General features: G+C 42.2%; 1 pseudogene; it reads left to right on the forward strand.

The window, feature by feature from the left end:
• The first annotated feature begins 832 nt into the window (after positions 1-832).
• LOC126278804 (basic proline-rich protein-like) overlaps positions 833-21,758 on the forward strand; it is a 32,284-nt pseudogene continuing 11,358 nt past the window's right edge.

Consider the following 21,758-nt stretch of genomic DNA (forward strand, 5'->3'; position numbering starts at 1 on the left):
GGCACAAGCGAACTATTTAGCAGCCAATCAGGCTACCACTTTGATAGGTGTTCCATGGGTTAATTGAGGAATGACAAAAAGTTTTGCTAATGGTGAAAAAACCATCCAGTCGATTTTATTGCTGCATGTAAAGATGGCTTTGTGTGAGGAATGTTGTCAACGGAAGGGCATCTTGACGCCAATGTATAATCACGAGCAAATTTATTAAGTTCTTCATTTACTCCACGTGAAGTGTTTGAGAATTATTTCCTGAACAGATTCTGGAGTGGAGCGAAGCAAATGCGACTTCAGAATGAGTTCTTAAGCGAACCAAGGTTCAAACGCGGAAATGGGTCGATACGCGATTTTGTTTACACGAAGCGGCTAAGTTGATGCCCAGTAATTGTACACTGGGAGTGTTAATGAAAATGGAGATGCTCAAGAGACACTTCCTGCAACATTCACAATGGGATATTGTCCACACTTCTACAGATTCCATTGACAAGTCTTTAGATTTATTGAGAATCTTCTGCAGGTGTTGAAATTCAAGTCACATAATGGGAAATAAATACCAGGAAGGGAATCATAATAATCACCAAAGTGATTATCACCGCAATTATAACAATAATTTTCAAAGGGGAAATGGAAATTGACGTTTTCACAATGGATATCAAAGTTGGGAACGAAGACTTAAGGGGCAGGCGCCTCACGAAATGCGGTGCGAGAATACGAGGTTGGGAAACAAGAGTTCGCCAGGAAACAGAATTCGCCAGGAAACAGAGTTCGCCACTCTCAGGTCCGTAAGAGAAGGAATAAACCGGCACTGAAAAGGACACGTTGTTTTAAAAATCCAATGGTTGTCGAAAATTCAGCAAAACCACAAATGCTGAAAATGGAGGTAGTAAGAAATGAGAATAAAATAGGGAAAAATTTTATGCGGCGCAACTATAAAGAGGTGGCAAGAGATTTTGTAAAATATGTTGAGAGATTCGATAATGGTGATATGAGGCTGAACGATTTATTTTTTGAAAGGGAAGTGGGCTATGGAATGAATGTATGTTTGTTGAAAGATCCTGTGATCAGATGAGAGACTGAGGTGGATCGGAATTTAGTGGAGGTGGAATGTTTGATGAATTCTGATAAGGCACTAGTCAGTAGCAACAATTATCTTAGTGTAGGTGAAACCAATGACGATGATTTTGTATCGGAGGAAGTAGATGAAGCTATCTGTGAAGGTGGTGTAGCCGAAGTTTCGTCAGCTGGAGATGAATTTTGTGGTGTATCGATGGAAGCATGTGAAGATATTTGTGAGGAAGCCGAAGCAATGGTCTCTTCATGTGGTGATAAATTTTATTACCGAAGTGGGTGATTTATTGTTAAAAGGAGGTAGCGATGATGATATAGATGCCAATGTTGGGAAGCTTGAAGCTACTGATCTAGATATCTCGGAAGAAAGAATCTGTGTATTTATTTCTATTGATGGAAGTGAAGCAACGGCTGTTGGTGAAAGCAAGAATTATGAGTGGATGTGGAAGGCTGAATGTGAATGTAATGCGTTAGGTGGTAGATCAAAATGCAAAGTGACGGAGAACTCTGAGAGTAGAAGGAATGTAACGCAGATCCGAGTTTGGCGGAATTCGCATGTAGCGTGATTTCTAATGTGGAGTGATGCACTAGTGGTAATTTATATGGTGTATTGGAGGATGTTGATGGAGTATCGACGGATGTAAGGGATGTTTTAAGTAATAATCCTTATGATTATCAGCGGATGTTAATGGAGTTATTTGTGATAAAGTTCGCAATGATTCGGTGGAATGAGGTTTTGTTTAAGAGAAAAGAAGTTTTAAGTTATGTGGTTAATCGTGAGATTGTTGCAGCTACTTATATCGTTAATACGGAGGAAAGAGATAATATACTTGACGCTGGAGGAGATGATGAAACGACGGATTTTGAGGAAGATTTAGATGGTTCCGATGATTTGGAAATTGATCTGGAGAATCTGACACTGGGCAATGAGATGGAGGGCTGGTCTAAAGAAAAAGGAAGTGACGTTGAAAATGATCGTTTGAGAGAGAAACGTATAAAGAGGAGTAAAATTAAAAATGTGCAGCCTTTAAGTGAAATTCTCGATGCTGTTGAAGGAAGAAAGTGTACGTTTCTCGAATCTAAAAGCAGTGTTCCATTAGTTGTCACAAATTTTGTTTTTAAACGTAAGAGACCGTTGATGAAAGAGACAAGGGGCTTCGAGGTTGAGCAGTTCAAAAAAGATAAAGTAGTGAGATTCAAAAGATATTATAAGAGCCAATGATGGCAGGGTTCTATCTAGTGAAGGAAGAAAGGCATATGTATTAATAAAAGTGTATTGTATGTTTAATTTTTAAGAATTTTGAGGGTTATTTCTGTTTTGCGTAAAGTATTGATGAATGTAAACTGTATGTGGTACAGCAGACAGAGGAAATTTAATGCAAGAAGAGAGTATATATTGGCCGTACAGCTCTCGGTGCGCGGAGGTCGGCAACACGTAATTAATCTGTGTTTACGTAGAGAGGAATATAAATTGTTTTTTCATTAAGATTTGTGGTAGAAATGTTAACTGGTTATTTAAATGTGTTACCTGTAGAAATTCGAATGGGTTTCTCATATATTGTATGTAGTTTAACCGTAATTATTATTTGCACAAAAAATGGTGCTTGGAGGTCATCAGACCTCACAAAAATTTTAACTGATTGTGAGAATAAAACAAGTAGCTAAGTTTTTGTGGGTATACGGCGTCGGTTAATTTGCAGTGTATTTTATTTGAGAAGGATTTTGAATATATTTGTGTACATGAAATTTTGGGTACAAGTTCATAATATGGTTATGAGAATTTATTCTGTGTATACATGGTATTTTAATGCAAATATGAGTGAGCATTTGCTGAATTTATGATCCATCTCTCTGCACAGTTAAAATGAAAGTTTGCCTTTTATGCACAGGGTAGTATTAGTTTTAAAATTTCTAATTAGAAGGGGTGAAATTGTAGAAAGTGATAAAATGTTAGTGATTTATGATGTAGAGCAAATTTCTTAGCAAGAAAGACGTGTTTTCTAGTGGGAATGTGGACAGAGTGTTTTAAATGTCGAATTGTATCAGTTTTTGCTTGTTGTCCTGTTTGTGAATGTATCAATTCTACTGGGGAAGGCGTTCAGTGTCGATCTGTGGGGATTGGGGAAATCATAATTATTCACTACAGCACAGTTGTATTTCGACAAACTGATGGTGACTGGATTGGCGCATGTTTCGGCGCAGTACGTAGTCGAGGGAGTCATGAATTTCTGCAGAGGCGGCTGGACTCCGAACGATCTAGACTTTGACGCCAGAACACCAAGTGCGTCCTGTGTTTGTGGTAGCGAAGTCTCTTGACGAGAAGATAAAAGTGCTATCAAATGAACGCAGACGCACTGAAAACTTCTGTTAAAAATTCAAGTTGAAATTTCCTTTAAAATTTTCTGTTAGTTGGGCATTTAATTAAATACTGTAATTTTGTAATTTGTGTTAGATTTATAAAATTTCTGCTGATAATAGATGTTACGACATACCCTAGGAAGTACATGTTATTTCATACACCAGCACAAAGATACTTGCGCTATCGTTATGACACTCAAGTAGAGTATTCGATTTATTGCATTACGTGTTTATTTATGATGTTATGTAATTATGTCAAATTTGGTGCCATTTAATGTACCAGGTAAGTGAGCTGTTTTTGATTAGGTTATTTTTAGTCTCTGTTTTAACAGGGTGTAGCAGGACCCCTTTCCGTTTAGTTGAGATACACTTTCATGATTAACCGTTATTCAACGTAATTCTCTGTCGTCTACATCAATTACAGGCGTTAGAATAGAACCATTTTAAGAGATTATGATTTATCGTTATTTAGTATTTCTGTGCATTTTATTGATCCACAATTGTTGCCAAAGCACTGACTATTTGACTGCAGGATCACAGCTACAGATAATTATTTGCAGCGAGTTAGTTGGTGGACACGACATTAGACGGTGGAGCTCGACGATATGACTACATTGAGCTATTCATTTAAGCAGAGCCGTGCACAGCCCAATTACCTACGATGCGAGCAACATCAAGTAAAGTCGCAAGTTGTTTGCTCGTTACGTAACTTCGCACTCTCCTTGACTAATTGGTTACTATCCGTTTCTGATATTTAGCGAACTGGCGATCTTGATTCTTTCATCAGAGAGCATAGAGCAAGAAGCGCTGCCTATAATGACAACGCCCAGAAACAGTTGAGAGAAGCTGAAGAGGAATGCCATTGTCTTTTGTTCTCTTTTGGGATTCGGATCGGTGATGTTGTAATTAATAAGAGATCTGTTCATCCAGTGTTGTGGTTGTTATGTAAGAGCAACAAAATACAAAAGAGTTCTTTGAAAAGCAGTAGGTTATTTCGTTGCTGCAATACTATAATTATCTCTTCCAGCCCACGACCTTCTGCAGACAAAGTAGAAGTCACAGGGCAGGATTTGGTGCCCTGCGTAGCAGGTTCGCCCAAAGATGTATAGATTCCGCTTTTAATCTACCCATTCTTGACTATTAGCCAAGCAGGCGAGCTACCGCACGTTAGCGGCACACCGGGATGGCTGCTTACTTCCGTCCAAGGCAAGCTACGCCCAACCCAAGCAGGTTTCCCGCAGGGCTACGCCAGTTTAAACTGTACGCTTTCACTGGAGTCTTAGTAGTAGCTTCGGAAGTTGATGAAAAGTCTCTTTTTACCCAAGTATCAAAAAACGAGGCTCAATGAAATATATATTCATTTTGGGTCATTGTAAGTCAGAAAATGGTGGATTTATTTACTTTTCGGCGATTCTGAGCTCATTTATTTATTTCCTTATGAACAATCTTCTCTGTAGCTTCACCCTCTTTCGACTAATACTGGCTATTATCAAACCGAACCATCATCAGGTCACCTCTAATGCATGTTTTCTGTAGGAATCAAAACCATATCTGAAAGTCGACTTCCTTTGCACCTAAGAACCTGAAGATGTGTATGATACTGCAAATAATGTTTCGGAAGTCTAGTTTCTATAACCTTAGTATGTTTCAGCCAAATATGACCCCCCATTATACCAAATTTAATTAATTTTTCCAGAACGTGTATTACGGGTTCGATGAATTCATACCAAGAGGCCAAAATAGTTTAATCTGAATTCCCCAAATGCATTGTAGCAAATCAGAGTTCCTTTTTCGCATTATATTGATCTAAAAAGTGTATGTTTGAAAGAAGAAGCTTTACTTTCATACTAAGCTTTCTCCGCACTGTCTTACATACCACCGGAATATTGTTTTTAATATCCATAATTCTCTCCATTTCAGTCAATTTTTTCCCTAAACGTAGAAAGCCTATATACTGTTAAATGGCCTCAAGTCCTTAGCATTTGCACATACTTGTCACCCACTAAGTCTTTGTCCTTTTTCAAAATATTTATGGAGTGAGGAAATTGTTGGCCAAATTTACAAACGTGCCGTAACATACTCGAGGTTTCCAAATGAGTATTAACTTTTTGTACAATTTTCATTGGGAGACATATATCGATTTATTTGAAGCTGCCTGACAAACACAAAAGAAACTTTTCCCCTGCTGGACTTGGGCTCTGTTCCGTAATTGATGTATACTCTCCAATTCCTGATTTATTTTCGAGTTCCTTTAAGTCCCGTTTGTTCATTTTGCTGCTCCCATCGTTACGACAAATGAGTTGCAGTAAAACTACCTATTCAAACATATTTCTAGTCACGGTGGATAGATAGCGTAACCTTTTCGTTTGCAGCAGGCTGAACGGGTCCCGTGAAGCTTGCCGGGCTTTCAGAAACCCAAGATGGCCTGCTGCTTCAGCACACATGTACTCGTCTCCGTTGCGGCAGGCTGATCTGCTTCAATGGTTGCGGCGAAGATAGGGGCAGGCAGACTGGAAAAAGAATTTATGCACCTCTGGGTCCACTCCATCAAGAAAAAGGCGACGGTACAAGTGAATAATTAAGATTAAAACTATCATCGATTGCGTCAGGGTGACAGACAGTTTGACAGGTAATATGTCTTATGGGCTCAGTACAGCTGTAGAATGGCACCATTAAACGCCATTAGCAATCTGCGATTATTTGCTGATGGCCTTTTAGTGTACGGGAAAACGTCGTCTTTAATTGCTTGTAGGAGGATAAAAGATAACTCGAACGGAATTCTTATTTGCTGTGATGAATGGCAACTTTCTGTAAATGCAGAAAAATATAAGTTACTGAAGGCGAATCGGAAAGAACTCTATAATTTTGTAATAAAGTGTTGGATGTGTGATGCATGGCACAGTCACGTCAGTTAAATATCTAGAGGTAATGTTGCAAAGCGACATGAAAGGGCACGAACACATTACGAGAATTGTAGAAGATTGTAGGGCAACGGCCTTGCCGCAGTGGATACACCGGTTCCCGTGAGATCACCGAAGTTAAGCGCTGTTGGGCGTCGCCGGCACTTGGATGGGTGACCATTCAGCCGATATGCGCTGTTGCTGTTTTTCGGGGTGCACTGGGCCTCGTGATGCCAATTGAGGAGCTACTTGGCCGAATAGTAGCGGCTTCGGTCAAGAATTCCGTCAAAACGAGCGGGAGAGCGGTGTGCTGACCCTACGCCCCTAATATCCGCATCCTCCTCTGAGGATGACACGGCGGTTGTATGGTCCCGGTAGGCCACTCGTGGCCTGAAGACGGAGTGAGTAGAAGAATTTAGCTCATCTCTAAACGAGACCTCTTACAGAATACTTGTGGGCCCCATTCTTCAGCACTGCTCCAAGGAAGACATCGAAGTAATTCCATAGACATACAAAGTAGTGATAGATTTGTCACTGGTAGGTTCGATCAACATGCGAGTATTACGGAAATGCTCCGTGAACTAAAATGAGAATATTTGCAGGGACGAAGAAGACACTCTTCTCGAAAACACTATTGAGAAAATATGAAGAACACGGATTTGCGATTGACTGCAGCAATTTCCTGTCGCTATCGACATATTTCTCGCAAAAGGACCGCGAAGACAAGCTAAAATAATTCTGGGCTTCTTCAGAAGTTTCTAGGCAGTAATTTTTCCTTCGTTGCGTCGTGAGTGTAACAGAAACGGAAATGACTAAGACCAGTAGTACACTATCAAGCCGGCCAGTGTGGCCGTGCGGTTCTAGGCGCTTCAGTCTGGAACCGCGTGACCGCTACGGTAGCAGGTTCGAATCCTGCCTCGGGCATGAATGTGTGTGATGTCCTTGGGTTAGTAAGGTTTAAGTAGTTCTCAGTTGTAGGGGACTGATGACCTCTGATGTTAAGTCCCATAGTGCTCAGAGATTTCTGAACCATTTTTTACAGTGTCAAATTTCTTAGATAAAGTTTGTCAGATATGTCTGACGTAGTGTAATATGCAACTTTTGTGAAATGTTGCCTTTCATCAAATTTATTTGATCAAACCTAGCGCCCAGCCTTACATTTTCATCAAAGAAAGCGCTCGCCTTCTGTTTACTGCGATTGTCTGTTGTGTGTAAACTCACTGTGAAACCGTGCGTTGTGTGTATGGAGTGGAGGAGGAACAAATGCCGTATTTCGCAGCTTATAGTGGCAGGCGTTTTATAGACTGGTATGAAATGAAAGGTTTTCCTTTTCAAGCAGTAAGATTGAAATTTACACTCTTTCTTTGAAGTGAATTAGACTACTGAGCACTGACAGTTTTGTCTAAGACGTCAAAATCAGGAATGATATAAGGCAAGTTCATTGTCACCAATGATGCTAATTTGTTCCTTGGGAAGGGAATTAAATAACTGTTATTGTTGGTCAAGGGAAGAAAATTCGTTCAATAAGATTCACTGATGAAGCAGCAGGTGAATATGCATTGTTTTTGTGCTAAACATAACGGAACATGTGCTAGTTATAGGTTACGTCACGCACATAAAGAGGATAGCATCACAGGCTGACATACTAGAGGACTAAACGCTAAATGTTGCAGCCGAGAAATAGGCACTTGATAAGTACTCGCAAGACATAGAAGCAAGGAAAAGTCCAAAAGGTCTTTTAGAAGAATAAATAGCAGCTAATGTCCAACAACGTAAAAATTGTGCCTAATTTTGAATGTATTAAAATGAGTCTTAAATCCGTAAAGAAAATCGAGAAACGACCACGACGAAGTTCCTGGCTTTTCTGTTTTGCTTGCTGGTATTCCAGTTGCCGTGGGTTTCTTTATCGATTGTCATTTTTGTTTGTAGTTCAGTGTTACCATTTGAGTTCACGCATTTTCATTTTGACATTTGGAGATACAGAGAGAGGAGCTGTGGACGCTAGAAAATGAGTGCTAAGCGGAGAAATCCGTCATATTCTTCTGTTTGAGTTCAGTAGAGGGGTGACAGCAGAGGAGGCAGCTGGAAATACTTGCGCTGCCTATTGAGTGAGATAATGCCACCGGACAGAGCACGGTAAGAAAATGTTATTTTTCGTTTCACACTACTGGCCATTAAAATTGATACACCAAGAAGAAAGGCATATCATAAACGGGTATTCATTGGACAAATATATTATACTAGAACTGGCACGTGATTACATTTTCACGCAATTTGAGTGCATAGATCCTGAGACATCAGTACCCAGAACAACCGCCTATGGCCGTAATAGCGGCCTTGATGCGTCTGAGAATTGAGTCAAACAGAGCTTGGATGGCGTGTATAGGTATAGCTGCCCATGCAGCTTCAACACGATACCACGGTTCAAGAGTAGTGACTGGCGTATTGTGACGAGCCAGTTGCTCGGCCACCGTTGACCAGACGTTTTCAGTTGGTGAGAGATCTGGAGAATGTGCTGGTCGGGGCAGCAGTCGAACATTTTCTGTATCCAGAATGACACGTACAGGACTTGCAACATGCGGTCGTGCATTATCCTGTTGAAATGTAGGGTTTATCAGGTATCGAATGAAGGGTAGAGCCACGGGTCGTAACACATCTCAAATGTAACGTCCACTGTTCGAAGTGTCGTCAGTGCGAACTGGAGGTGACCGAGACGTGTAACCAATGGCACCCCATACCATCACGCTGGGTGATACGCCAGTATGGCGATGACGGATACACGCTTCCAATGTGCGTTCACGCGATGTCACCAAACACGGATGCGACCATCATGATATTGTAAACAGAATCTGGATTCATCTGAAAAATGACGTTTTGCCATTCGTGCACCCAGGTTCGTCGTTGAGTACACCAACGCAGGCGCTTCTGACTGCGATGCTGCGTCAAGGGTAACCGCACCCATGGTCTCCGAGCTGACAGTCTATTCTACTGCAAACGTCGAACAGTTCATGCAGATGGTTGTTGTCTTGCAAACGTCCCCATCTGTTGACTCAGGGATCGAGACGTGGCTGCACGATCCGTTACAGCCATGCGGATAAGATGACTGTCATCTCGACTGCTAGTGATATGAGGCCGTTGGGATCCAGCACGGCGTTCCGTATTACCCTCCTGAACCCACTGATTCCATGTTCTGCGAACAGTCATTGAATCTCGACCAACGCGTGCAGCAATGTCGCGATACGATAAACCGCAATGGCGATAGTCTACAATCCGACCTTTATCAAAGTCGGAAACGTGTTGGTAAGCATTTCTCCTCCTTACACGAGGCATCACAACAACGTGTCACCAGGCAACGCCCGTCAACTGCTGTTTGTGTATGAGAAATCGGTTGGTAATTTTCGTCATGTCAGCACGTTGTAGGTGTCGACACTGGCGCCAACTTTGTGTGAATGCTCTGAAAAGCTAATCGTTTTGCATATCACAGCGTCTTCTTCCTGTCGGTTAAATTTCGAGTCTGTACCACGTCATCTGGCAATTTTAATGGCCAGTAGTGTATGTAGGATCGTTTCGACATTAGTGACCTCTACTTTCACAAATATCTTCGGGGTTTGATGAAGATAGTTTAAAAGCATTGAACTGGAAATGAGCGTTTGGCGTCATTGGTCGGGAGGCCCCTTGCGGGACAGGTCCGGCCGCCGTGGTGCAGCTCTTATTACATTCGACGCCACATTGGGGGACCTGCGCGCCGGATGGGGATGAAATGATGACGAAGACAGCACAACATCCAGACCTTGAGAGGAGAAAATTCCCCGACCCAGTCAGGAATCGAACCCGCCCCCGCAGGACGGCAGTCCGTCACGCTGACCAGTCAGCTATCGGGGCGGACGTTTAAAAGCATTAATCCACAATGGTCGAAGTCAGTGTAATAGAGAACTGGCAAATTAAATGTAGTCATCCCATCCCCGTGCGCCTTTTTGCATGCAATGGGAAAGGTTCAAAAATCTAGTGTTTGGGTATCGCATGCTCAAAGCCAAAACGACAAAAATCAGCAGTGACCAGATGTACATCTCTCCTTGCTCGCCATCAATTGGCTCGTGAACAACACCAAACACTCCTAACCTGTATCATTATTGTGACGAGAAATGGTATCTTTAAGCCAACATAGGGAAAAGAACCTCCCCCCATGAACCATGGACCTTGCCGTTGGTGGGGAGGCTTGCGTGCCTCAGCGATACAGATGGCCGTACCGTAGGTGCAACCACAACGGAGGGGTATCTGTTGAGAGGCCAGACAAACGTGTGGTTCCTGAAGAGGGGCAGCAGCCTTTTCAGTAGTTGCAAGGGCAACAGTCTGGATGATTGACTGATCTGGCCTTGCAACATTAACCAAAACGGCCTTGCTGTGCTGGTACTGCGAACGGCTGAAAGCAAGGGGAAACTACAGCCGTAATTTTTCCCGAGGACATGCAGCTTTACTGTATGATTAAATGATGATGGCATCCTCTTGGGTAAAATATTCCGGAGGTAAAATAGTCCCCCATTCGGATCTCCGGGCGGGGACTACTCAGGAGGATGTCGTTATCAGGAGAAAGAAAACTGGCGTTCTACGGATCGGAGCGTGGAATGTCAGATCCCTTAATCGGGCAGGTAGGTTAGAAAATTTAAAAAGGGAAATGGATAGGTTAAAGTTAGATATAGTGGGAATTAGTGAAGTTCGGTGGCAGGAGGAACAAGACTTCTGGTCAGGTGACAACAGGGTTATAAACACAAAATCAAATAGGGGTAATGCAGGAGTAGGTTTAATAATGAATAGGAAAATAGGAATGCGGGTAAGCTACTACAAACAGCATAGTGAACGCATTATTGTGGCCAAGATAGTTACGAAGCCCACACCTACTACAGTAGTACAAGTTTATATGCCAACTAGCTCTGCAGATGATGAAGAAATTGAAGAAATGTACGATGAAATAAAAGAAATTATTCAGATAGTGAAGGGAGACGAAAATTTAATAGTAATGGGTGACTGGAATTCGAGTGTAGGAAAAGGGAGAGAAGGAAACATAGTAGGTGAATATGGATTGGGGCTAAGAAATGAAAGAGGAAGCCGCCTAATAGAATTTTGCACAGAGCACAACTTAATCATAGCTAACACTTGGTTTAAGTATCATGAAAGAAGGTTGTATACGTGGAAGAACCCTGGAGATACTAAAAGGTATCAGATAGATTATATAATGGTAAGACAGAGATTTAGGAACCAGGTTTTAAGTTGTAAGACATTTCCAGGGGCAGATGTGGACTCTGACCACAATCTATTGGTTATGACCTGTAGGTTAAAACTGAAGAAACTGCAAAAATGTGGGAAATTAAGGAGATGGGACCTGGATAAACTGAAAGAACCAGAGCTTGTACAGAGTTTCAGGGAGAGCATAAGGGAACAATTGACAGGAATAGGGGAAAGAAATACAGTAGAAGAAGAATGGGTAGCTCTGAGGGATGTAGTAGTGAAGGCAGCAGAGGATAAAGTAGGTACAAAGACGAGGGCTGCTAGAAATCCTTGGGTAACAGAAGAAATATTGAATTTAATTGATGAAAGGAGAAAATATAAAAATGCAGTAAATGAAGCAGGCAAAAAGGAATACAAACGTCTCAAAAATGAGATCGACAGGAAGTGCAAAATGGCTAAACAGGGATGGCTAGAGGACAAATGTAAGGATGTAGAAGCTTATCTCACTAGGGGTAAGATAGACACTGCCTACAGGAAAATTAAAGAGACCTTTGGAGAGAAGAGAACCACGTGTATGAATATCAAGAGCTCAGATGGCAGCCCAGTTCTAAGCAAAGAAGGGAAGGCAGAAAGGTGGAAGGAGTATTAGAAGGTTTATACAAGGGCGATGTACTTGAGGACAATATTATGGAAATGGAAGAGGATGTAGATGAAGACGAAATGGGAGATACGATACTGCGTGAAGAGTTTGACAGAGCACTGAAAGACCTGAGTCGAAACAAGGCCCCCGGAGTAGACAACATTCCATTAGAACTACTGACGGCCTTGGGACAACCAGTCCTGACAAAACTCTACCAGCTGGTGAGCAAGATGTATGAGACAGGCGAAATACCCTCAGACTTCAAGAAGAATATAATAATTCCAATCCCAAAGAAAGCAGGTGCTGACAGATGTGAAAATTACCGAACTATCAGTTTAATAAGCCACGGCTGCAAAATACTAACGCGAATTCTTTACAGACGAATGGAAAAACTGGTAGATGCAGACCTCGGGGAGGATCAGTTTGGATTCCGTCGAAATATTGGAACACGTGAGGCAATACTGACCTTACGACTTATCTTAGAAGAAAGATTAAGACAAGGCAAACCTACATTTCTAGCATTTGTAGACTTAGAGAAAGCTTTTGACAATGTTGACTGGAATACTCTTTTTCAAATTCTAAAGGTGGCAGGGGTAAAATACAGGGAGCGAAAGGCTATTTATAATTTGTACAGAAACCAGATGGCAGTAATAAGAGTCGAGGGGCATGAAAGGGAAGCAGTGGTTGGGAAAGGAGTGAGACAGGGTTGTAGCCTCTCCCCGATGTTATTCAATCTGTATACTGAGCAAGCAGTAAAGGAAACAAAGGAAAAATTTGGAGTAGGTATTAACATTCATGGAGACGAAGTAAAAACTTTGAGGTTCGACGATGACATTGTAATTATGTCAGAGACAGCAAAGGACTTGGAAGAGCAGTTGAACGGAATGGACAGTGTCTTTAAAGGAGGATATAAGATGAACATTAACAAAAGCAAAACGAGGATAATGGAATGTAGTCAAATTAAATCGGGTGATGCTGAGGGAATTAGATTAGGAAATGAGACACTTAAAGTAGTAAAGGAGTTTTGCTATTTAGGAAGTAAAATAACTGATGATGGTCGAAGTAGAGAGGATATAAAATGTACACTAGCAATGGCAAGGAAATCGTTTCTGAAGAAGAGAAATTTGTTAACATCGAATATAGATTTATGAATCAGAAAGTCGTTTCTGAAAGTATTTGTTTGGAGTGTAGCCATGTATGGAAGTGAAACATGGACGATAACTAGTTTGGACAAGAAGAGAATAGAAGCTTTCGAAATGTGGTGCTACAGAAGAATACTGAAGATAAGGTGGATAGATCACGTAACTAATGAGGAGGTATTGAATAGGATTGGGGAGAAGAGAAGTTTGTGGCACAACTTGACTAGAAGAAGGGATCGGTTGGTAGGACATGTTTTGAGGCATCAAGGGATCACAAATTTAGCATTGGAGGGCAGCGTGGAGGGTAAAAATCGTAGAGGGAGACCAAGAGATGAGTACACTAAGCAGATTCCGAAGGATGTTGGTTGCAGTAGGTACTGGGAGATGAAGCAGCTTGCACAGGATAGAGTAGCATGGAGAGCTGCATCAAACCAGTCTCAGGACTGAAGACAACAACAACAACAGGGAAAAGAACGAAATGGTTGAGCTCAAATACAGCAGCCACTCGCTGTACAAAGACTTGCGAGCGTTCACGAAAAATAAAGTTGTACATCTGGTCGTAAAGCTACGGTGTAGTGCATTGCGAATTGCTTCCCAGAGGTGTAACGATCACGGCTGTCATTTTTGCTCAAGAAGTGAGACGTCTTGTACACGAAATCCAAGAACAACGACCAGGAAGGCTGCGTGAATTGACGCTACTCCATGATAACGGCCGCCGGCGTTCTGCTAGACTGACAACAAACACTATACAGGAGTTAGGTTGGGAGGCCATTCTGCATCCCATCTGATCTTGTACCTTCAGATATTCACCTTTTCCTCTCTCTGTCAAACAATTTTCGAGAAGCTTCCTTTTCGGACGAAAACGACCTCCGAACTTCACCAGTTCTTCGCCTGAAAACCATGTTATTTTACAGTCGCGAAATAGAAAAGTTACCCTAGCATTGGCAGACTGTTGTAAATAGTGGACGAGAATATATTATTGGTGTCCGAAGGCTCTGTGTATCTGTTGTGTTTATCAAACTTATCGAAAAACGCTACGGACATATGCACCAACCTAACGCTACCGCCAAAGGATCATAAAGTACCTGGCAAGTACGTGGATATACTCATGATCAGTTCCTTTTGAACTTAAAAACGTCAGGTCACAATTCATTTCTCATGTTAAAGGATTTTTCGATGATACCATTACGACTCTGCTACTGTGATCTGAGTACATTACAGTGCACTCAGATTATATTAACATTAACAGGAAGATTAAATTTCGTATTCATGTTTGGAAATATCACTGCCTCGTTTAGTGACTGGGAACTATGAAGCTAAAAATGACAGTTTCTCCGTTAGTATCATGTGGTTCTTCTACGACTACATGTCAGCTATCTGAAGGAACTACGACAAACTTTTTGATGACAGTGTAATGCTCCTTTTTCAGTCACGTCAAAGATTTTTGTCAAAGAAATGTGATTAATATTTGATCAAACTTCTTTGTCAAAGAAATTTGACAGTGTAATACCCGCCTAACAGCGGTACAAGGAAACCTCCGCCGTGCACCGTATGGTGGCTCGTGGACTAAGCATGTAGACGTACATGCACTAGGGTTTGTAAAAGTGTGGTGAAAATTAAGAGTTGAGGAGCTTTGTTTGGTCTTGCGATGAAACGTTCCAACACATATGTCGAAGTACTCAAGGGCCAAAGTATTGTCATCACTTTTCACTCGAGTGTGTAGCAGTGTATCTGAGGGAAGTATGAATATCTTTGTAGTCAGAGGCGGCAAACAACCGGCGTTCTGTTTACGTGTCAGCCACGTCAGTGTCCCGCGTCCCACTGAGGGTCCACCAGGAAGCATACCGACTAAGCGGCGACCACAAAATGGCAAGTAGACGCGTCGTGCCACTGCTGTCGGCAGTTGAGTAGCCAATGTTTCTCTAGGGGAAAAAAAACCCATAATATCTACATTTATACGTGGACTCTCGCACGCATAGTGCCGGATGTTGCACAGCCAGCCCGGGCACACCGGGTCAGGCTTTGCTGAGGCCGGCGGCGACCTCGTGGCAATCAACGTGTTTAAGGTCCTACACCCGCACCCACCGACCGACCGACCGACAAATTGGACGTGTGTAAGCGTTTTGACCGGCGGGCCGACAAACTTCCCTTGTCAGGACGTCACGTCGGACCAATCGACAGCACACTCCACCTAACCAATCATGCAGCGTGTAGCGCTATCGTACCAACCGCCCGACACGTGTTCATCTTTCGTTGCTGCATGCGGGATTTTATGCTGTTCTAATCTACATGACAGGGTGTGACACAGACGAAACTTTGACAGTTACTGGAGAAAATTAGACTGCAGATGTTTGTGGGACACGTCGTGCAAGGGGTATAGTAATATAGATGGAAGAATTAAATTTTTCATTTTTTTAAACTAATCTCCAGTGGTTTCGTGTGGAACACACAGAGTAAGTCTGTCGACCTTCTGTATTTTTTTAGTTTTTATTTCCCATGCTTATTGGCAATGAAATCTGAAGCCAAAACATCGAAATTAAGTGGCCGTTCATTCAGAAAATGTTTGCTTAATTGTTATAAATATTTGTCCAATGGTTACCCAAGACTTCTGCTATGATGAGCAAAGACTGTTTCTACATTCCTAACAGTTGCTAATTACTTCATTTCTTACATATGTTGCTCTATTTATTAGATGATTTGCTCCACCGCCATGTTTGATCTTCAAATCTGAAAAGAGTTTCTTAAAATACAGGTCATTTTTATGCTACGTACATATAGTAACATTTACATGTCTTTTATTTATTTTGCCTTGTCATCGTGTATTTCCTCGGGTATTTATAACCCCAGTACAGGTTTCAGGAATCAATTTAGTTAATAATTGTGGAGATAAAGAGCAGTGAATTTGAGGTCCTCTCAACTTCTGCAACTGGCTAGTAATTGTAATGTCGCTAACAGCCTCGCCGCAGTTTTCAGCCTCTAATGATATTCTTTTTCGTTAAAATGGTTGTGTGTTCAGCAACTCCGAAATATATGGTTCATACGTTCTTAGCTGATTATGAAAAATCATCGGCTTTGAGCTGCTTAAGTAACAGAATGTGGAGAAATTTATTTCTTCGACTTAGCAACTTACTTGCCCACAACTTTGTCTTGGCTTTTTTTTTGACCTCGTTACTTCTAAAACAGCCAAGGCAAACCATTGTTTTTCCTTCTGCATAATACCGAGCGGAATTTCGTAGAACGTATGTTCAATGAACTTCAATCGCAATATGACGGCTCTGAAATCACTTAGTGACGTCGGTCGGGACGTGTGTAAGCTGCCACAATATTAAGTCGTTCTGCCGATAAACTGTCGCGTGAAGAGGCCTTTAAACCTAGTGGGTGACTCCTCACATATTGTGCAAAAGCGGTTGTCGTTCGCACCCTAACGAGGCAGAATGCTAAGCCATAAAACCATTGTTACAATAGTGTTTAGTAATCCATCCAAAGGGACCTTAACATGTTCAATACTATTGTCAAACCATCAGTGTATTGACCGATTGAGGGCGTGTATTGGCGTATTGTCAATAAGAGAAATATTGAAAAACAATATTGTTGGCACAAAAATATTCTAAGCAGTGTAGACATGTACAGTGTGTATGAGGTCGAGAATCAATGGACTGAACACGAACCAGCCACACGACATAAGCGGGAACTGTTTTCAATTTGTGTGCATATCTCACATCTTTCAATTTTTCAAGTTGTCTTTTAACACTAAAGTTTTAGTAGGCCACTGCGGGGATAGTAACCGAATTTCCACCTCTGTAACGGTCTGTGAATGATTCGCTGTGACACTGCTCTATCAATCTCAAAGCATGGTACTTTCTTCTTGCGTTGCAGTGTGGACAAACCCTTATAGTTCAAATTTTTTTACGTTGAATATAGGAGTATAACCTTGCTTGACAGATAGTGATTCCGCGATGTTAAAAGCTTTCAGGGATGATTAAGGGTAAATGTGTTAATTTGGGGAAGGAACGCTTGTCCGAAAACGACCGTGTCGGAAGTTATGTCAAAAATAGTTAAGACATCTCTGGCAATGGGATAATGTACTGGTACTGTTATTGCTAAGATTTTAGGGTAGGAAACCTTCAGAGGTGGTAGTACAGACGAAAACAAAAAGGTATAGTAAACATGAGCTATAAAATGCATGACGTAAGAGCTGTGGGCGCGTGTTCAGCAAGAAGGGGTTTCACAGCAGCGAAAATGGAAAAGGGCTCATAGCTCTTAATGTGTGCCGTAGAAAACGCATGTTTACTAGATATTTTTTCTAGACTTTTGTCCATACGACCATCTCTGAGAGTTGCCTGCCATACATTCTGAGCATCAACATTACCGGTACATCTATTCCGCTGTCAAGGGAACAGAACGATTTTCGCTTACCTTTTCCAGATCAGGGTCCCTTATTTCAAACTGATACATTTATTCTCCTCCTCCATCATCCCCGAATGTTTGTAACGTCGCTGAATCACCACGTATAACTGTGCTTTAGGTTTGCATAACAATTTTCAAACTTTTTTATGATGTATCAGTAAACTCCGAGCATTCGAATACTTGCCTGTCACCAGAAATGTGAAAGATACTCCAAATATCTAATTGACTGTGACTGCCTCTTTTTAACATATTTCCTCTATTTATATCGTGTCAAAGCTGCCATAAAACGCACGACTCGTCTGAAAATAGGTCACGAATCAGTCAGTAAATTAACAAGCGACAGGTCACTCCTTTGCAGCCGTTCTGAGACTCGTTTCTTCTTTATCGTTATTTACTGTCGTTTATTCCCAGCTATAGCTAATAAAATTGCTGCACACTTTCTTTAGGGTATTCGAAATTTTTAACCTTCTTATATCGCGTTGCCAGCTGACATTCGGCGATATTGACAAAACTTGGTGTTGAGTGGCTTTTGTGTATTGAACGTCTGACAAATTAGTATTGTAAGTAAAATATTGGACCTGTGCAGGCCCTTTTAAGACTCGTATTACACTGTAAAGGAACGTAATCAAATGATCTTCTACAACAGTTTCTAAATGTTTTATGTGGGTACTTCAATAGTTCATAGGATCATGGTTCTATCTTCGATACAAGCTTTATTACAGTTCTTAGACAACCTACTACGCATCTTATGGTTAGGGTTATTGTCAATGTGAAGCTATCTGCGGCTGTAGCTTTTAGGCTAGAATATTTTTGTAAGTAACATGCAGTCTTCAGTAATATTTTGTATTGAGGCCAAGGCCTTTCGTTGCCTGACTGTGTAAATCACAATATCCTTTTAAGTAAATTAGAATATTATGATGTAACAGGGAATGCAAAATGGTTGAAATCCTATATAACTGATAACTACTAAGAGTTCAATAGGAAAGAGACTTATTAAGCTATCACGCATTATGCAACTGAGAACCAATAACATATGCCCACCCTACTCCCCAAAATGTTTCATTTTAGGGCCTAATTTTTTCTTGAGTATATAAATGACCTTGCATCAGTAACATTAGCTGATGCCAAACCAACAACGATGATACATTGCAATAAATAGTAAATCAAGTATAGACTAAGAAAGATCGGCTAATGAAATTATAGAGGACGATAATAAATGGTTCTTGGCCAATTCTGCCTCTAAATCTGGAAGAAACGTATTATATGCATTTCAGAACTTGTAAAAGGTTTCCTGCCAGTGTAAGCCTAAACTAAGTAGATCGAAGTTGAATATGTTAAATTATTGGGATTATAGCCTGGTAATAAATTTAATTGGGAGTAGCGTACCACAAATACAGCGCCCAAATAAATCTATATGCTATGTAAATGTTGTCAGACATAGGTGATACAAAAATAAAAAGGGGGGGGGGGGTGCTAAGATACTTCCACTCTATCTCATACAGAATTATTTTCTGTGGGAACTCATAAAACCAAGCTAAAGTTTTCCAGGTCCAAAAACATGCAACAAGAATTAATTGGGGTATGAACTAAAAGGCGCCCTGCTGATGGCTAATCATTGAACTGGGGATACTACCTACTGCTTCGCAATGTACTCGTATTTATTCTGTAATGAAATTTGGCATTAAAATATCTTTCTTTTTCAAACTAACGGTTTAGATGATGGATTCAGCACTACAAATAAGAATAACTTTCTCGAAGATTCAAATTCAGTTAATTTGGCATGGAAAAGTGTCCACTATTCACCAATACACATTTTCTATAGCATGGACTCCCTGTGGTTGCGGGGGTTACAAAAGGCCCGAGGTACTCCTGCCTGTTGTACGAGGCGACTAAAAAGTGTTTCACACGTTTCGGCCTTTGTATAATGGTCCCCTGTAGGGTTTGACCTCCATTCTTCAAAATGTTTCCGAAGACCGTGCCAATTGAGGAAGGGCGCCTTACAAGGTGCATCGTGTCAATCATGCATTGAGATCTTTCTCACTTTCTCGTAGTCGCATTGCAGTCCTGCCCATCTCTTGGGCGAGGACACCTTGTTGGGTGCGTTTTCCACCATGCACTACGCAGTGTCTATTTCTGCTTCGACGATGACCATGGACTTCTTTGCATCTGATACCCAGCACGGTAACCAGTCCGTTGTGGTGGGGCCGCCATGTACCCTGTTGGTTGTAGCCCTCTGACCAGACAGGGGTCGCTTTGCTGATTCCTGCGCCGCTAGCTGCCCACGTATGCCAAGGGGTAGATGCCCATCCCTCTGGTGCATCGGGACTCAGGGCAATGGCCATCCTACCAGGTGGCCTTTGCTGTTGCTGGGTTGCGTCTGTGGTGAGGGCCCCTGGTCGGAGTGGGTGGCATCAAGGTGGATTACACGCGATGAAGCGTAGTCCAGCATCTCTTGCTGGTGGTGAAACAGCAGTCTCTAAGCAATGACGAGCTGCATTCAACGCACAGAAGTGCGACCCCAAATCGTTCCCCTCCCTGGCTTCACCATGGGAGGAACGTCAGCCTAAGGATGGCACCAGATTTTATTCGACCCAGTTCCTTGTATGTTAGAGAGCTGATGGGGACTGTATCATGACGATGAAGCCTCAGTTTTTTGTTCAGTATTTAGAGGACAAGTTCAGGGGAGGTGGAGGGCTTGTCCAAAACGAGATCTGGGTAAGTCTTCATTAAAACAGCATCCTCCGCTCAGTCATGAGCATTACTTGTGGCAAGACGGGATATGTTCCTATTACCATTACGCCTCATAAGAGCTTAAATATGGTCCAGGATATTATATTCCACAGGGACCTTCTTTTGCAGTCTGACGACGAGCTGCGAGCCAGTTTTGAGCGGGGCGTTTCCATCGGCGTCTGATGGGTAACCAGGTTGTCACTGGTGCTTTCATCTTGGTCTTTGAGGGTGACATTTCCTGAGGAGGTCAAGGTGATGGTCTACCACAGTGACGTAAAGCCACACATCCCTTACCCAATGCTGCGCTTTAAGTGCTGGACGTTCGGCCATGTGTCTTCCCACTGTACTTCCATCCCCACCTGTCGAGATTGTGGACGTCCATAATAGTCCATGTGCCCCGCCTCCCAACTGTGGAGAGCATTATTAAACTTGCTTGCTAGACTGTAGGATTTTACAGAAAGAGAGGAAAATCATTGAATATAAGACCCTCGATCGACTGACCTACACTGAGGCTAAGAGAAAATTTGAGCTCCTACACTGTGGCTTAGACCTCATATGCCGCTACTACGAGAAGAGTTGTCACCCCCATCAGTTCCTCGAATTCCTGTCGCCTCACAGAACTGGGAGACTTCACCTGCCCCCTTGATGGTGGGGGCACTTCGTTCCTTGTTGCTCCCGAACCACCTACTTCAGAATCAACACCCCCCAACCATAGGGGATTTCAGTCCCCACTTCTGATCCAGAGAAGTGTAAGTCTTCCCTGGCTCCTCTCTCTAGGAGTGAGTCCCTTTGGTCACTCACTTCCCAGCTTTCTGTTAGTGGGGTAGATGACCCCCCTCCCCCACCCCTCCTCCCCCTGTGGCTGAAGAGCCCTGAAGCAAGGGCTTCATGCTTATCCTCAGTCCTGGAGACTGATTCAGTGAAGTCCTCCCAGCCAGGGAAACACAAGGAAAAGCGCGAGAAATTGAAAAAGACCACCTCAAGAACAAGGAACTTGAGGTGGCACCCATACCACCGCTACCAACAAATTCTGCGTCTGAGTAGGTGGTGGAAATTCTGGCGTCCACTGAGGACCTGGATCTCGCTGGACCCTCAGACAAAACGGATATAGACTGCTCAGGCAAAAAGTCGGTGGCAGCAGGTGACCCTGAGGTGTAAACTGTCTCATTGAATGTTCCATGCTTTCCCAGTCTGTTAATGGTGTCATCCTCGAGTGGAATTTTGGCTGTTTTTTCAGCCACCTGGCTGAGATAGGGCAACTGTTAAGCTTTACACCTGCTTGCTACATTGCCCTCA

Source organism: Schistocerca gregaria, chromosome 6 (assembly GCF_023897955.1).
Source record: "Schistocerca gregaria isolate iqSchGreg1 chromosome 6, iqSchGreg1.2, whole genome shotgun sequence".
Taxonomy (NCBI): domain Eukaryota; kingdom Metazoa; phylum Arthropoda; class Insecta; order Orthoptera; family Acrididae; genus Schistocerca; species Schistocerca gregaria.